We start from the raw sequence: 12893 nt of genomic DNA, 5'->3' as shown, positions 1-12893 counted from the left end.
AACTTAAAGTATTTGAATTTAGATAAAGTAACCAGACTTTACAGTTGATATCCTTGCTTTGAATGGATAGGTAATGAAAGAATCCCAATGAAGAAAAACTTCTTAGTCTTGCTAAGGCAAGGAGGGTGTACCTAAAACAAAGACGTTTCAAGTCCAACAAACTCAAGAGTCTTTTTAACAGTATCAATTTTGTGCTCTAGGAAAAGAATTCTAGACTCCTGAAAATAAAGGCAAATTATTTTGTTGAATTTTCACATCCCCAGCTAGCTTAGACATTTTAATTTACCCATATGTACGTAATAGTTTATATTTCTTTGTGTTTAAAGCTCAAGTACCAATGTACATTTTATACATGTTTATGAAGAAAAATGCTTAATTTACAAATCTTTTCTGTCTCAGAAGTTTTCAGTTTGGTTGTTTGAAAATATTTTTAGTGATATAGTTGTAGACATCTTAAACTCAAAATGTCCATTAATGTCCATTAACTTTTCCCCCATTCCTTCCTCCAATTCTCACCTATTGTCAATGGTATCATCATCTTCTTAGAAAACAGGCTTATTACATAGGCACCCTAGACTCTTTACTCTTATCTGCTATATTCAATCTGTTGTCAACTCCTGCCAATTCTGCCTTTGTTTCTTGCATTTGCTCCCTTCTGCCTTATGACATCACCACTTAATCTACACTCTCTTCACTTTGACCTAGATTATTGCACCAACCTTTGATTGGTCTCCCCACCTTAAATCTCTTTCCATTTTCAATCCAGCCATCACTCCCAAATGGGTTTAATATGCGTATGTAACTATCACACGTATTCTCATTCTCTCTCTCTCTCTCTCTCTTTCTCTCTCTTTCTCCATTTCCTTATTCTAAACATTTTTATTGACTCCTATACTTAGAATTCTCTCCTTTATTCCCATCTCTTGCCTTCCCTAACTTTCTTAAAATTTCAGCTAAAATCCCATATTCTCCACAAAACCTTTTTTATCTTTTAGTGCCTTCCTTCTGTGGATTATCTCTATTTTGTTTTATATATAGTGAGTTTGTATGTGGTTGTTTTCATGCTCTCTCTTCCATTAGACTATGAATTTACTTGGGACTCATTTGTTTTTCCATCTTCAGCATCCAGTACAGTGCTTGGCACATTGTAGGTGCTTCATAATTTTTTTTTTTTGGCAGTGTAAGTATTCCTTTATTAAAATAACATGTGAAATGTTTTGTAAATTCTAAAGCAATATGTAAATTTAGGTTATGATTACTATTACCATAATTACTATTATTATGATGATTTACATTATACCTTCTACTGATACATATGGCATTCCTTTCAAGTTTTAGTAAGTGCCCTTTGTAAATTGTGGTAGGAAGAAAAAAATTCTAAGTGATGAACTCTTCTTCCTTCCCTACCCCCTCACTAATTAAATTTGTTCTTGGAGAGCTGACAGGGACTTGAAGAAGGAAGGAAGATTTTCCTGAGACAAATAGGCAAGAATTAGAAAAATGGGCAGAAGAATAAAGACATGTAATTAAGATAGTTTTGCTTACTTTGGGGAGGAGCTGTATATCTAAATCTAAGTCTATCCATCTATCTATAGAGATAGATAGATAGATAAATAAACAAACAAACAAACAAATAAATAAATATATGTGCATATACTATAAACCCTTTTAATTTATTCAGCATGAAGTTTTGAAAAAACATGACTAATATATTGCATTCAAATAATATCAGCAAATTGAAACTTCTCTTTCTGATGCTTTGGTATCAGGTAAAAACTACTTTTGCACAGCACACTGTCCTTCATCTTCACTGAAGACTGTTTCAGGCTGCTAGCAGCCCTTAACATGATACCGCAGGTATCCGCAGAGTTGTTTTTCATGGAAATGTTGACCAAAGTGGGAGTTAAATTCCGTTAGAGGTCAAGTGCCAGAATGAGAGACCAGCAGAAGTAAGAGATAGTTGAAAAGAACTTTGAAAGGAGAGCTCTAATTGTTTTTATGTCTGTTAAGTATAATTTAATAATTTTTTCTACTTTTTCTAAGGTAGACTTTCAAGGAAATACATGTAACTTTTAAAAAATTGATTATTTTTAAGATCCTGGGATGGTTCATATCCACAAAATAGACTACAGATACTTTATATAAAATTTTTTTGAATAAATTTTTGCTTTACACGATGACAACCCAGATTCTGCAAAAGGAAATGTGCGTATCACTTTTCTTCTCATGTCTTCTCCCATATGCTAGCTCAATCAAATTGTATACTTTATAGTGGGAAGTAAACTGAATTAAGTATTTTTCTTAGTGAAGAATAAACAAGATTTGAAATTCTGTTTCAAATGTCTATGATCTAGAAGTTAAACATTAATCTCCATATTTAAATCTTGTTATTAATTAAATCCCTTTGAACTTATTACAAAAGCCTTTATAGCTACATTAACAATAGGTTATTTTTCTCTTAACTGTCAAAGTTCTTGATAGAGAACAAAATGAATTTTTAAGGCTTTAACTGTATTTGGCAGATGGTTTCGTGTTACCAGCATAATAAAAAGGTAATTCCCCTCCCTCCCCCCCCCCATATTTAGGAGTTGATGATCCAGTTTGTAGCTTCCCTTTTGTGATCCTTTTGATTATCATAGCTCTTTTAAGGGCAAAATATGGAGATGAATTTGAAACCCATTTATCATGTTTCTTTATATTAGTTATATTAAAAATAATAGAAAAGGATTTTGAAATTGCTGTTCAAAGTGAGGGCTCTGGTCTACACTTGGATTTTATTTTTCTAATATGCTTGTTACCAGTTAATGTGTATGATTTTATTTTAAACTAACCACAAAGCTCTCAGAAATAGCATAGCCTTGCATTTTGGAATTGGAAAAGTCCATATCCTCATCAAAACTCTGTAGTTATAGATCTTGGCTCTAGGCCACTTATCCTTTATGAACTGGCTACATATAACATTTCAAATGGTTTCTTTTGAAACTCTTTTCTCTATCCTGATTTCATTTACAAATGTTCTTGGCATTATCTACCTTAGTTATGTCTTGTGCAGGCTTATTTTTTCTTCAACTTTTTTTTGTAAGGTGATCTGATGTAATTCTTTTGCATTAAAAAAAAAACTTTTTAGGTTTTTATTTTAAAACTTTTTATTTTCAAAACATATGTATATTTTTCAACATTCACCCTTGCAAAACCTTTTGTTCTAAATTTTTTTCTCCCTCCCTTTCTGCCATTCCCTCCCCTAGATGGCAAAGTAATCCAATATATGTGAAACATGTGGAATTCTTCTATATATGTTTCCACAATTATCATGTTGCACAAGAAAAAATCAAATCAAAAAGGAAAAAAATGAGAAAGAAAACAAAATTCAAGCAAACAATGACAAAAAAAGCAAAACTGCTATATTGTGATCCACATTCACTCCCTACAGTTCTCTATCTGGGTGCAGATGGCTCTCTCCATCACACGATTATTGGAACTGGCCTGAATTACCTTGCTGTTGAAAAAAGCCTTGTCCATCAGAATTGATCATTGTATATATGTTGTATAGTGTTGTTGTTGCTATATACTATGTTCTCTTGGTTCTACTCACTTCATTTAGCATCTTCACTTCATGAAAGTCTCTCCAGGACTCTCTGAAATCATCCTGGTGTTTACAGAGCAATAATATTCCATAACATTCATATATCAACCATTCTCCAACTGATGGAATCCACTCAGTTTTCAGTTCTTTGCCACTACAAAAAGGGCTTGACCATTGTTTTGTAAAGTTAACTTACACCCATTTAGATTGCTGTTGCCTTAGCAGCTATGTTCTTCAGCTTGGCAAAGAAGTTTGCTAACTGAGAGAGTTTCTGAGTTGTTTTTGGCCTCTGCTTGTGATAACTATTTTGCACGTATGAGATTCAACTTCTCTAAGAAATGGTTTGAATCATAATCTTTTACTTTTTTTTTCTACTTTTCCAACTTGTCATAACAAGTTATTTGAAATTGCTTTAATCACGCATATATAGTATCTTTATCCTTTCTTCTAATTTGATATTTACTTTGACATTTCTTCTCAGTTGATGGTTTGACTATACACACCTCAAAGCCTGAAATGACTACTAGCTATGCAGACAATTATTTCCTTTGATACAGTCAGTTTCATTAAAAAGAAAAAGGTTGGTGCTTTGTACCACAATCACTTTCTGGTATTCATTTTATATGTATATAAACAATATTTCTGAGCATATTCATTTCTTGATTATGAACCATATTTTTCAATATAGCCTCTACTGTTTTTCCTTGCAATTTATTTTCATATTGAAGTTGGGGAGTCTCATAGTGTATGTTGTCTTAATTTGCCAAGTTTACCACTTTATTTTCAGCAATAGATGTTGGTGTGTGCAGAGGATTCTAGAAAGATGGAGTAGGTCAGTAAATTTCAAGATCTCCAGTTTTCTTCCACAAACAGAATAAATTTGTGCCCCAGGGCAAACATAGACTGGAGAAAGATTAAGAAGACTTGGTCCTCCTAGTACAAGCCAAAGAAATACTATAGGCTGGGAATTAATCTATGTGAAGTGCAAATATCTCTGGGCTAGCTCTGCAGAAACACCAAGTGGGGACTCCTAGGGCTAGCTGGGTTTGTCTGTACCTTCAGCAGTAACCACAGAAACTTTTACCTCCTGGACTAAGTGTGGAGTTAGGGTCTGAGTCTGGGAAGACTCAGGGAACTTCTGCTGATCAGGAACCAGCTGTGTTGGCTGAAACGCAGCCTTGGGTGAAAAGGAATCATCACACATGGTGAGTGCAGATGCAGTGGGACAGGGATGCTGCTGGCTATGAATCTAGAGGCCCAATTTCCCCACTCCATGATTAGAGGTATTTACAATAATAGTTCTTATTTTAAAAAATGAACCAGTAAAGGAGAAAGAACCCAACTGTAGAAACTTAAAATGGTAACAGGGAAAACCAAAGTTCATCTTCAGAGGAGTACATTGAAGTAATAAAAAAGCTTCTCCTCCAAAGAGTAATGTGAAATGGCTTCCTGCTCAGAGAGAATTCATAGAAGAATTTTTAAAACATGGAATTTAAAAATCAAATGAGAGACATTAAGGAAAAACTAAAACAAAAGTCAAAACCATCCCAAGAAAAACAAGATTATGAAAAAACAAGTTAGCTAACTAGAAAAGAAGATATAGAATCTTAAAAAAGATCTCTTTGAAAATTAGAATTGGTCAAGGGTAAGTTAGTTGAATCTATAAGAGACCAAGAAATAACAAAACAATATAAAGAATGAAAAAACAGAATAGAATGTGAAACATATAAGAAAAATAACAAATTTGGAGAAGAGATCAAGAAGAGAAAATAAAAGAATAATTGGACTACTTGAAAGCTGTGATCAAAAAAAAGAACCTTGACACATCAATGCAAGAAATAATTCAAAAAAGTTGTCCTGGAATGCTAGAGCACTAGGGAAAAGTAGAAAGAGAAATAGAAAAAAAAATCTACCAATCACCACTTCAGAAAGATCTTTTGTGGAAAACACATAGGAATATTATTGCCAAATTTCAAAACCCCCAGTTCAAAAAGAAAATTCTGCAAGAGACAAGAAAAAATAATTTATATATGCTGGAGCTACAATTAGAATTGTACAGGACTTATTAGCAGCCACAATAAAGGAGTGTAGCCCTGGAATCACATATATTGGCAATCAAAAGAACTAGGTCTGGGGCCAAAAATAACATATCCAGCAAAATAATATTGAATGAAAAAAATGGACATTTAATGAACTTTCAGATTTTCAGGACTAACTTTCAATCAAACCTAAATGTAATAAAAAATTTGACATAAAAGAATCAATGTCAAAGATCAATTTCAAGGAACTTAATATGGATAAATTGTTTATATTTTTTACATAATTGTTTATATATTTTACATGTATACATATCTTTAAGATCTTTAAGATTGACATCAGTAATTGGGCAGCAAAAGATTGGGGCAGAATTAACTTAAAAAGAGTAATTATGTTATGCAAATGAGGTGAAGAGTTTATGAAAAGGACACAAATGAAATGATATTTTCCCTCAAGAGGCTTATAATTTATTGGGTAAAACATACATAGATAGCTAAATTCAAAATATACACAAACTAAGAATTTTTTCTGTGAAAGATATTAGCTATTGAAGTAGAGTGAATCAGAATGGACTGACAGTAGGAAGTATCACTTGTGATGAACTTTGAAAGAATCTAAGGATATTGTGAGCAGGGTGTGTGTGTGTGTGTGTGTGTGTGTGTGTTGAATATTAGAATATTAAATTGGAGCCATATTGTGAAGGGCTTTAAAAACTAAAGAAAAGGGTTTGTATTTTATCTTAAAGGTAGGAGGATGAGCTATTGTACCTTCTTGAGCAAGGAAATGATGTGATCATATCTATACTTTAAGAATATCACTTTCAGCTTATATGGAGTGTGGATTGAAAATAGGAGAAATTCAAAGCAGGGAAACCAATTGGATGAGTATTGATAGAGTCCTGATGAGAGATGATAGAGACCTGATGACTGAGAATATAAAAGAAGCACATCAATGTGAAAGATTTTGTGGAGATAGGATTAACAAAACTTAAAAACTGATCAGATATTGAAGATGAGAGAAGTATAAAGGTCAAGGATGACTCCAAAGTTATTCACCTAAATGGCAAATAGATGATAACTATGCAAAACCAAAATTCAGGAGATTAGGGCTGAATTTATAGATCTGAGAGTCATCTGCATAGAAGAAATAGTTCAATTCGTGGGACCTGCTTAGGGTGGGGCAGGGCAGATCATGGAGAAAGAGAGTAGAGATTCTAGTACAGAGCCCTAGGGAACATCCATTTGTAGGAATTGGCAAAAGCATGATAAACATGCCAAAGTTAACTATTTCTTTTATGAGCCTTTCCTAGGCAAAATTCTGGGCTTTTTTTTTTTTTTTTTTAATTTTCAAAATTTTTTTGAAGTTTTTTTAAAAATAAATTTTTATTGGTAACTTTTATTTTCATACCAATACTTTTTCTACTACCAATATTGTTTCCCAATATATCCATTTCTTCTCCTTGAGAAAGTGTTGATTTATAACAAATTAAAAAAAAAAAACAACAACTGAGTTTGGCAAAAGGAACCAACACATCAAAAAAAGGTCATTTTATCCTACACTGTATTCCATATCCATTGTCTTTTTCCTCTACAAAAAAGATACGTGACATCTTATCCTCTCAATTTTTAGGCACCAAGCTTAACCATTATAATTTCTTAGCTTTCAGTTTCAGTCATTTTGTTTCTTTCTCCATTTACATTTTTGTAGTCATTGTGGTTATAGTTTTTTCCTATAAATTCTGCTCATTTAATTTCTTTTGTTTCTAAAACACAACTTTTCTTAATATACACTTTTTCCTTCTCTAGTACTATTTTTTCATTTAATTGTAGTCTCCCATATAGCAAAAAAAAAAATCAGTTGAGCAAAATCAGTTGGCATAGTAACTGCATCTGAGAGCACTGACAGCATTCTTCCTTGTCATTTAGGGAAAGGCAGCATTTATGATGAATTGGATACTAGGCTTAGAATGAAAAAGACATGGATTCAAATCTCTTTTTAGATACTTATTTGTTATATACCCCTAGTTAAGTCACTTAATTTCCCTGTACTTTTATCTCCTTGTCTATAAAATAAGAGAGTCAGGCTCAGAGACTCTCTGACCCTTTTCATCCCTAAATGTGTAATTCTGTGTTCTTTTCTACTATAAGTGGGAAAGTGTTATTCATCATATGTTTTCTTGGGTCAAAAGTAGTCATTTTTATTAAATTTTGTTTTGGCTGTCTTTTAGTGTTATTTTTGTTTATAGTCAGCATATGAATCTTCTGATTTTTCTAATTTCATTCTGTATCAGATCATATAAATCATTCCAAGTTTCTCTGAATTCTTTATATTTGCAATTTTATTTTTATAATATAAATAAATCATTTTTAGAATATAAATAAGTAGCTAGATTAGTGGGGAACCTCAACTTTCTCTTTTCAGAACTAGTTAAGACTAACCAAAAGAAACTGAGAAAGAAGTTAAGGAAAAAGTGAATGAAAAATGAATGGAAATAGTAATAATAAATAAAAATAGAAATAAATTTTTTCAGTAGCACATGGCTTCTTCACAAAAATTGACCATGTATTAGGGCATAAAAACCTTACAGCCAAATTCAGAAAAAGCGGAAACATTTTTCAATCATAATGTAATCAAAAGTATATTCAATAAAGGATTAGAAAGATAGATTAAAATTAATACAAATACTCTAATCTTAAAGAATGAGTGGTACAAAGGACAAATGATAGAAACAAATGAGGCTAGGCCATATGTCAAAATTTATGGGATGCAGCTGAAGCCGTCTGTAGGGAAAAAAATATATCTCTCAATGCTTATATCAGTAAGACAAAGAACAAATTTACTTAACTGGGCATGCAGTTAAAATAACTAGAAAAAGAAGAAATTAAAAATTTCCAATTAAATATCAAATTGAAAATCTTCAAAATCAAAGGAGAGTGTAATAAAAAGTGGAAATAAGAACATCATTGAACTAATAAATAAAACAAGGATCTGGTTTTATGAAAAAGAAAACAAATCCAAACCCAATAAAATAGATAAACTACTGGTTAATTTGACTTAAAAAAGGAAAGAAGAAAACCAAATTGCCAGTATCAAAAATAAAATGAAATTAAAGAAAATATTTTGAGTTGTGTTGTCCAATTATATGACAGTAAATCTAACAATCTCAGTAGGAATTCATCAGTATGGATGAATATTTATAAAAATATAAATTGCTCAGATTAACAGAAGTAGAAGAATATTTAAATAATCAAGTTTTAGAACAATTGAATAATCCATCACTGATCTTCTTAAGAAAAAACCCCAGAACCAGATGGATTCATAAGTGATTTCTACCAAACATTTAAAGAACAATTTTCTATAAGCTCTTTAGAAAAATAAGCAAAGAGAGTCCTTTCATATTCTTTTTATGACACAAATAAATGGTCCTGATAATTAAACCACAAAGAACAGAAACAGAAAGAAAACTATAGATCAATTCCCCTAAGGAATATCGATTCAAAAATTTTACATAAAATAATGGCAGGAAGATTAGATCATTATATCACAAAGATCATGCACTGTGTCCAGATGGGATTTATACCCAGAATCAAGGACTAGATCAGTATTAGGAAAACTATCAATATAACTAACCACATTAATAACAAAACAAACAGAAAAACTATATACTATTTCACTGGATGTAGAGATATTTTTTAACAAAATCAACAACCATTCTTTCTAAAAATACTGAAAAGTATACCAATTAATAAATTTCCTTAAAAGACATTACATCTGAGGGCGGAGCCAAGATGGTGGAGCAGGTACATACAACTCTCTAAACTCCTCTCATTACCCTCATAAACAACTATTTAATCCAGTCTCAAAAACAGCTCTTCACTGCTTAAATTCATGAAGATTAGAAGCACTACAATTTACCAGCCGAAGTCTGGAAGATCGCCAGGAAAGGTTTGTCCTGAAGGGCCAGGAACAGACTAGCACAGGCAGCGAGAGACTAGTGTCCTGAGAAACGCCAGAACCTAAGGAGATCTGGCTGTAATCCCTCAAACCCGGAAGTGATTGAGGGAGACTTTACCACAGCCCTGCGGCTACATCCTGCAATTCAGGGCTTTTGCGGGGGCAGTTACTAATCTGCATGGCAGGGGGGCACAGCCTGGGCAGCCTCTGATCAGCAGAGTGGGGGGCTCGTCCTGGGGCAATAGAACCTCCCCAGCTGACTGTGCTTCTGGGCAGACACTTCCAGTTCCTGCAAATCCATTCACTGCTCTACCGCTAACACCCACAGCCCCAGGGCAGGATATGGTGAGGGAAGTGAAACTCTCACTGCTAAGTGGCTAGCCCCAGGACAGTCTTTATCACAGGCAGCAGGGTTCTTTGAAGGGCACTTTCCTAGCTCAGCCCTGCAGGCCTGAGTTACTCGCGGGTTTGGGAACTCTTTCCCAGACCACTCCAGTACCTCCCTGCTTTTTGTAGCCTGCCAGCAGGATAGCTACACATCCATACACCTTTCACTGCTCTGCAGAGGAAGCTGGTAACCTCCTGGCTCTGAAGGCAGACCTTACAGGCTCTAACAAAATGAGTAAAAAAATCAAAAGAACGATTGATAGTTTCTATACAGAAAAAGAACAACTTTTCAACCCTGAAGAGACTAATAGCAAACAGTCTCCAGACAATTGTTGGTCTCCAATACAAAAGGCTCTCCTAGAAGAGACTATTAAAAACCTTAAAAGAAAGGTAGAAGAGAAATGGGGAAAGGAAAGAGGAGTTATGCAAGAGAGCAACAATTTCCTAAAATGTGAATTGGAAAAGATAAAAAACTAAGAAGTGCAGGGAAACAGAATTTGTGAATTGGAAAAAGAAAATAACTCACTAAAAAAAAAAATTAGTGAAATGGAAAAAAATTCCATAGAGCAAAACAACTCAATTGGACATATACAAAAAGAAGTAAAAAAAGCTAATGAAGAAAATAACTCACTAAAAATCAGAACTGAACAAATAGAAATGACTGATTCATTGAGACATCAAGAATCAGTCAAGCAAAACCAAAATAAATGAAAGATTGGAAAAAAAATGTGAAATATTTACTTGGAAAAACAACAGACCTGGAAAATAGATCTAGAAGAGATAACCTGAGGATCATCGGACTACCATGATGAAAAAAAGAGCCTAGATAATATTTTACAGGAAATCATCAAAGAGAACTGCCCAGAAGTAATAGAATCGGAAGGGAAAATAGGCGTTGAAAGAATTCATCGAACACCTTCTGAAAAATACCCAAAAATAAAGACTCTGAGGAACATTGTGGCCAAGCTTTAGAATTTTCAGACTAAAGAAAAAATTTTACAAGCAGCCAGGAAAAAACAGTTCAAATACTGAGATGCCACAATAAGGGTCATGCAAGATCTGGCTGCCTCAACATTAAAAGGATCGAAGGGCCTGGAATCAGATATTCCGAAAGGCAAAAGAACTTGGAATGCAGCCAAGAATAAACTACCCAGCTAAGCTGAGTATTTTTTTTCCATGGAAGAAGATGGACATTTAATGAAATAGAAGAATTCCATCTGTTTCTAAGGAAAAAACCAGACTTAAACAAAAAATTTGATCTCCAACAACAGGAATCAAGAGAAGTAGAAAAAGGTAAAAGGAACTCTTGAGAACTGTGTTTCTGCTGTGAACATACATAAAAACCATATGTATAATTTGATTTTACTGATATAACATAAAAAAGGGAAGTAGAAATGGAAGGGGGATAGTGTCAGAAAAAGGGAAGAGGGGAGATGAAAAGAGGGAAACTACATGTGACAGTGAGGCAAAGGAAACCTATCATATATGAGGGAACTTAGAGAGGGGGAGGAACATTGTGTGAATCCTACTCTCATCAGAGTTGGCTCAAAGAGGAAACAATTTACATTTTGTTTTACAGAGATTCTTCTCTCACTTCATTAAAAAGTGGGAGAGGAAAAGGGAGAAGGAAAAAGAGTAATAAGGGAAGGGTATAAGAAAGGGGAAGGGAATCAAAGGGAGGAGGGAGGGATACTAAAGAAGGAGAGCTGCGTGACGTTAGTGGGACCAGTAAGTTTAATACTAGGGAAGAAGGGAAGGGGGGCAAGAAAAAGAAAAGTATAATCTGGGGATATTAGGATGGCAGGAAATACAGAATTGGTTATTTTAACCATAAATGTGAATGGGATGAACTTTCCCATAAAGAGGAGGCAGATAGCAGACTGGATCAAAAGTCAGAACCCTACAATCTGTTGTTTACAGGAAACACATTTAAAACAGGGAGATACAGAGTAAAGGTAAAAGGCTGGAGCAGAATCTATTATGCTTCAGGTGAAAAGCAAAGATTGATCTAATTAAAAGAGATAAGGAAGGAAACTATATCTTGCTTAAGGGTACTATAGACAATGAAGCAATATCAGTATTAAACATATATACATCAAGTGGTATAGCATCTAACTTCCTTAAATAGAAGTTAAGAGAGTTGCAAGAAGAAATAGGCAGCAAAACTATAATAGTGGGAGATCTCAATCTTGCACTCTCAGATTTAGATAAATCAAATCACAAAACAAATAAGAAAGAAATTAAAGAGGTAAATAGAATATTAGAAAAATTAAGTATGATAGATCTCTGGAGAAAACTGAATGGTGACAGAAAGGAGTATACTTTCTTCTCAGCAGTTCATGGAACCTACACAAAAATTGACCATACATTAGGACATGAAGACCTCAAAATTAAATGCAGAAATAGTAAATGCTTTCTTTTCAGATCACAATGCAATAAAAACTATATTCAACAAAAAGTTAGGTGTAAATAGACCAAAAAGTAATTGGAAACTAAATAATCTCATCTTAAAGAATGATTGGGTGAAACAGCAAATTATAGACACAATTAAAAATTTCACTCAAGATAATGACAACGATGAGACATCATATCAAAATTTATGGGATGCAGCCAAAGCAGTAATAAGGGGAAATTTTATATCCTTAGAGGCTTACTTGAATAAAATAGAAAAAGAGAAGATCAATGAATTGGATCTGCAACTTAAAAAGTTAGAAAAAGACCAAATTAAAAATCCCCAATCAATTACTAAACTTGAAATTCTAAAATTAAAAGGAGAAATTAATAATATAGAAAGTAAAAAAAAAGCTATTGAACTAATAAATAAAACTAAGAGTTGGTTTTATGAAAAAACCAATAAAATTGATAAACCTTTGGTAAATCTGATTAGAAAAAGGAGAGAGGGAAATCAAATTAGCAGTCTTAAAAATGAAAA

At 33.3% G+C, this 12893-nt stretch overlaps 1 protein-coding gene across 1 annotated transcript in view; it reads left to right on the top strand.

Moving 5' to 3' along the window:
* Window positions 1-12893, top strand: part of HELZ (helicase with zinc finger) — a 284703-nt gene that overhangs the window by 102176 nt on the left and 169634 nt on the right. The window lies entirely within an intron of this gene.

Source organism: Antechinus flavipes, chromosome 4, assembly GCF_016432865.1.
Source record: "Antechinus flavipes isolate AdamAnt ecotype Samford, QLD, Australia chromosome 4, AdamAnt_v2, whole genome shotgun sequence".
Taxonomy (NCBI): Eukaryota; Metazoa; Chordata; class Mammalia; order Dasyuromorphia; family Dasyuridae; genus Antechinus; species Antechinus flavipes.
Note: the sequence above shows the minus strand (reverse complement) of the source record. Positions and strands in the feature narration are given on the sequence as shown.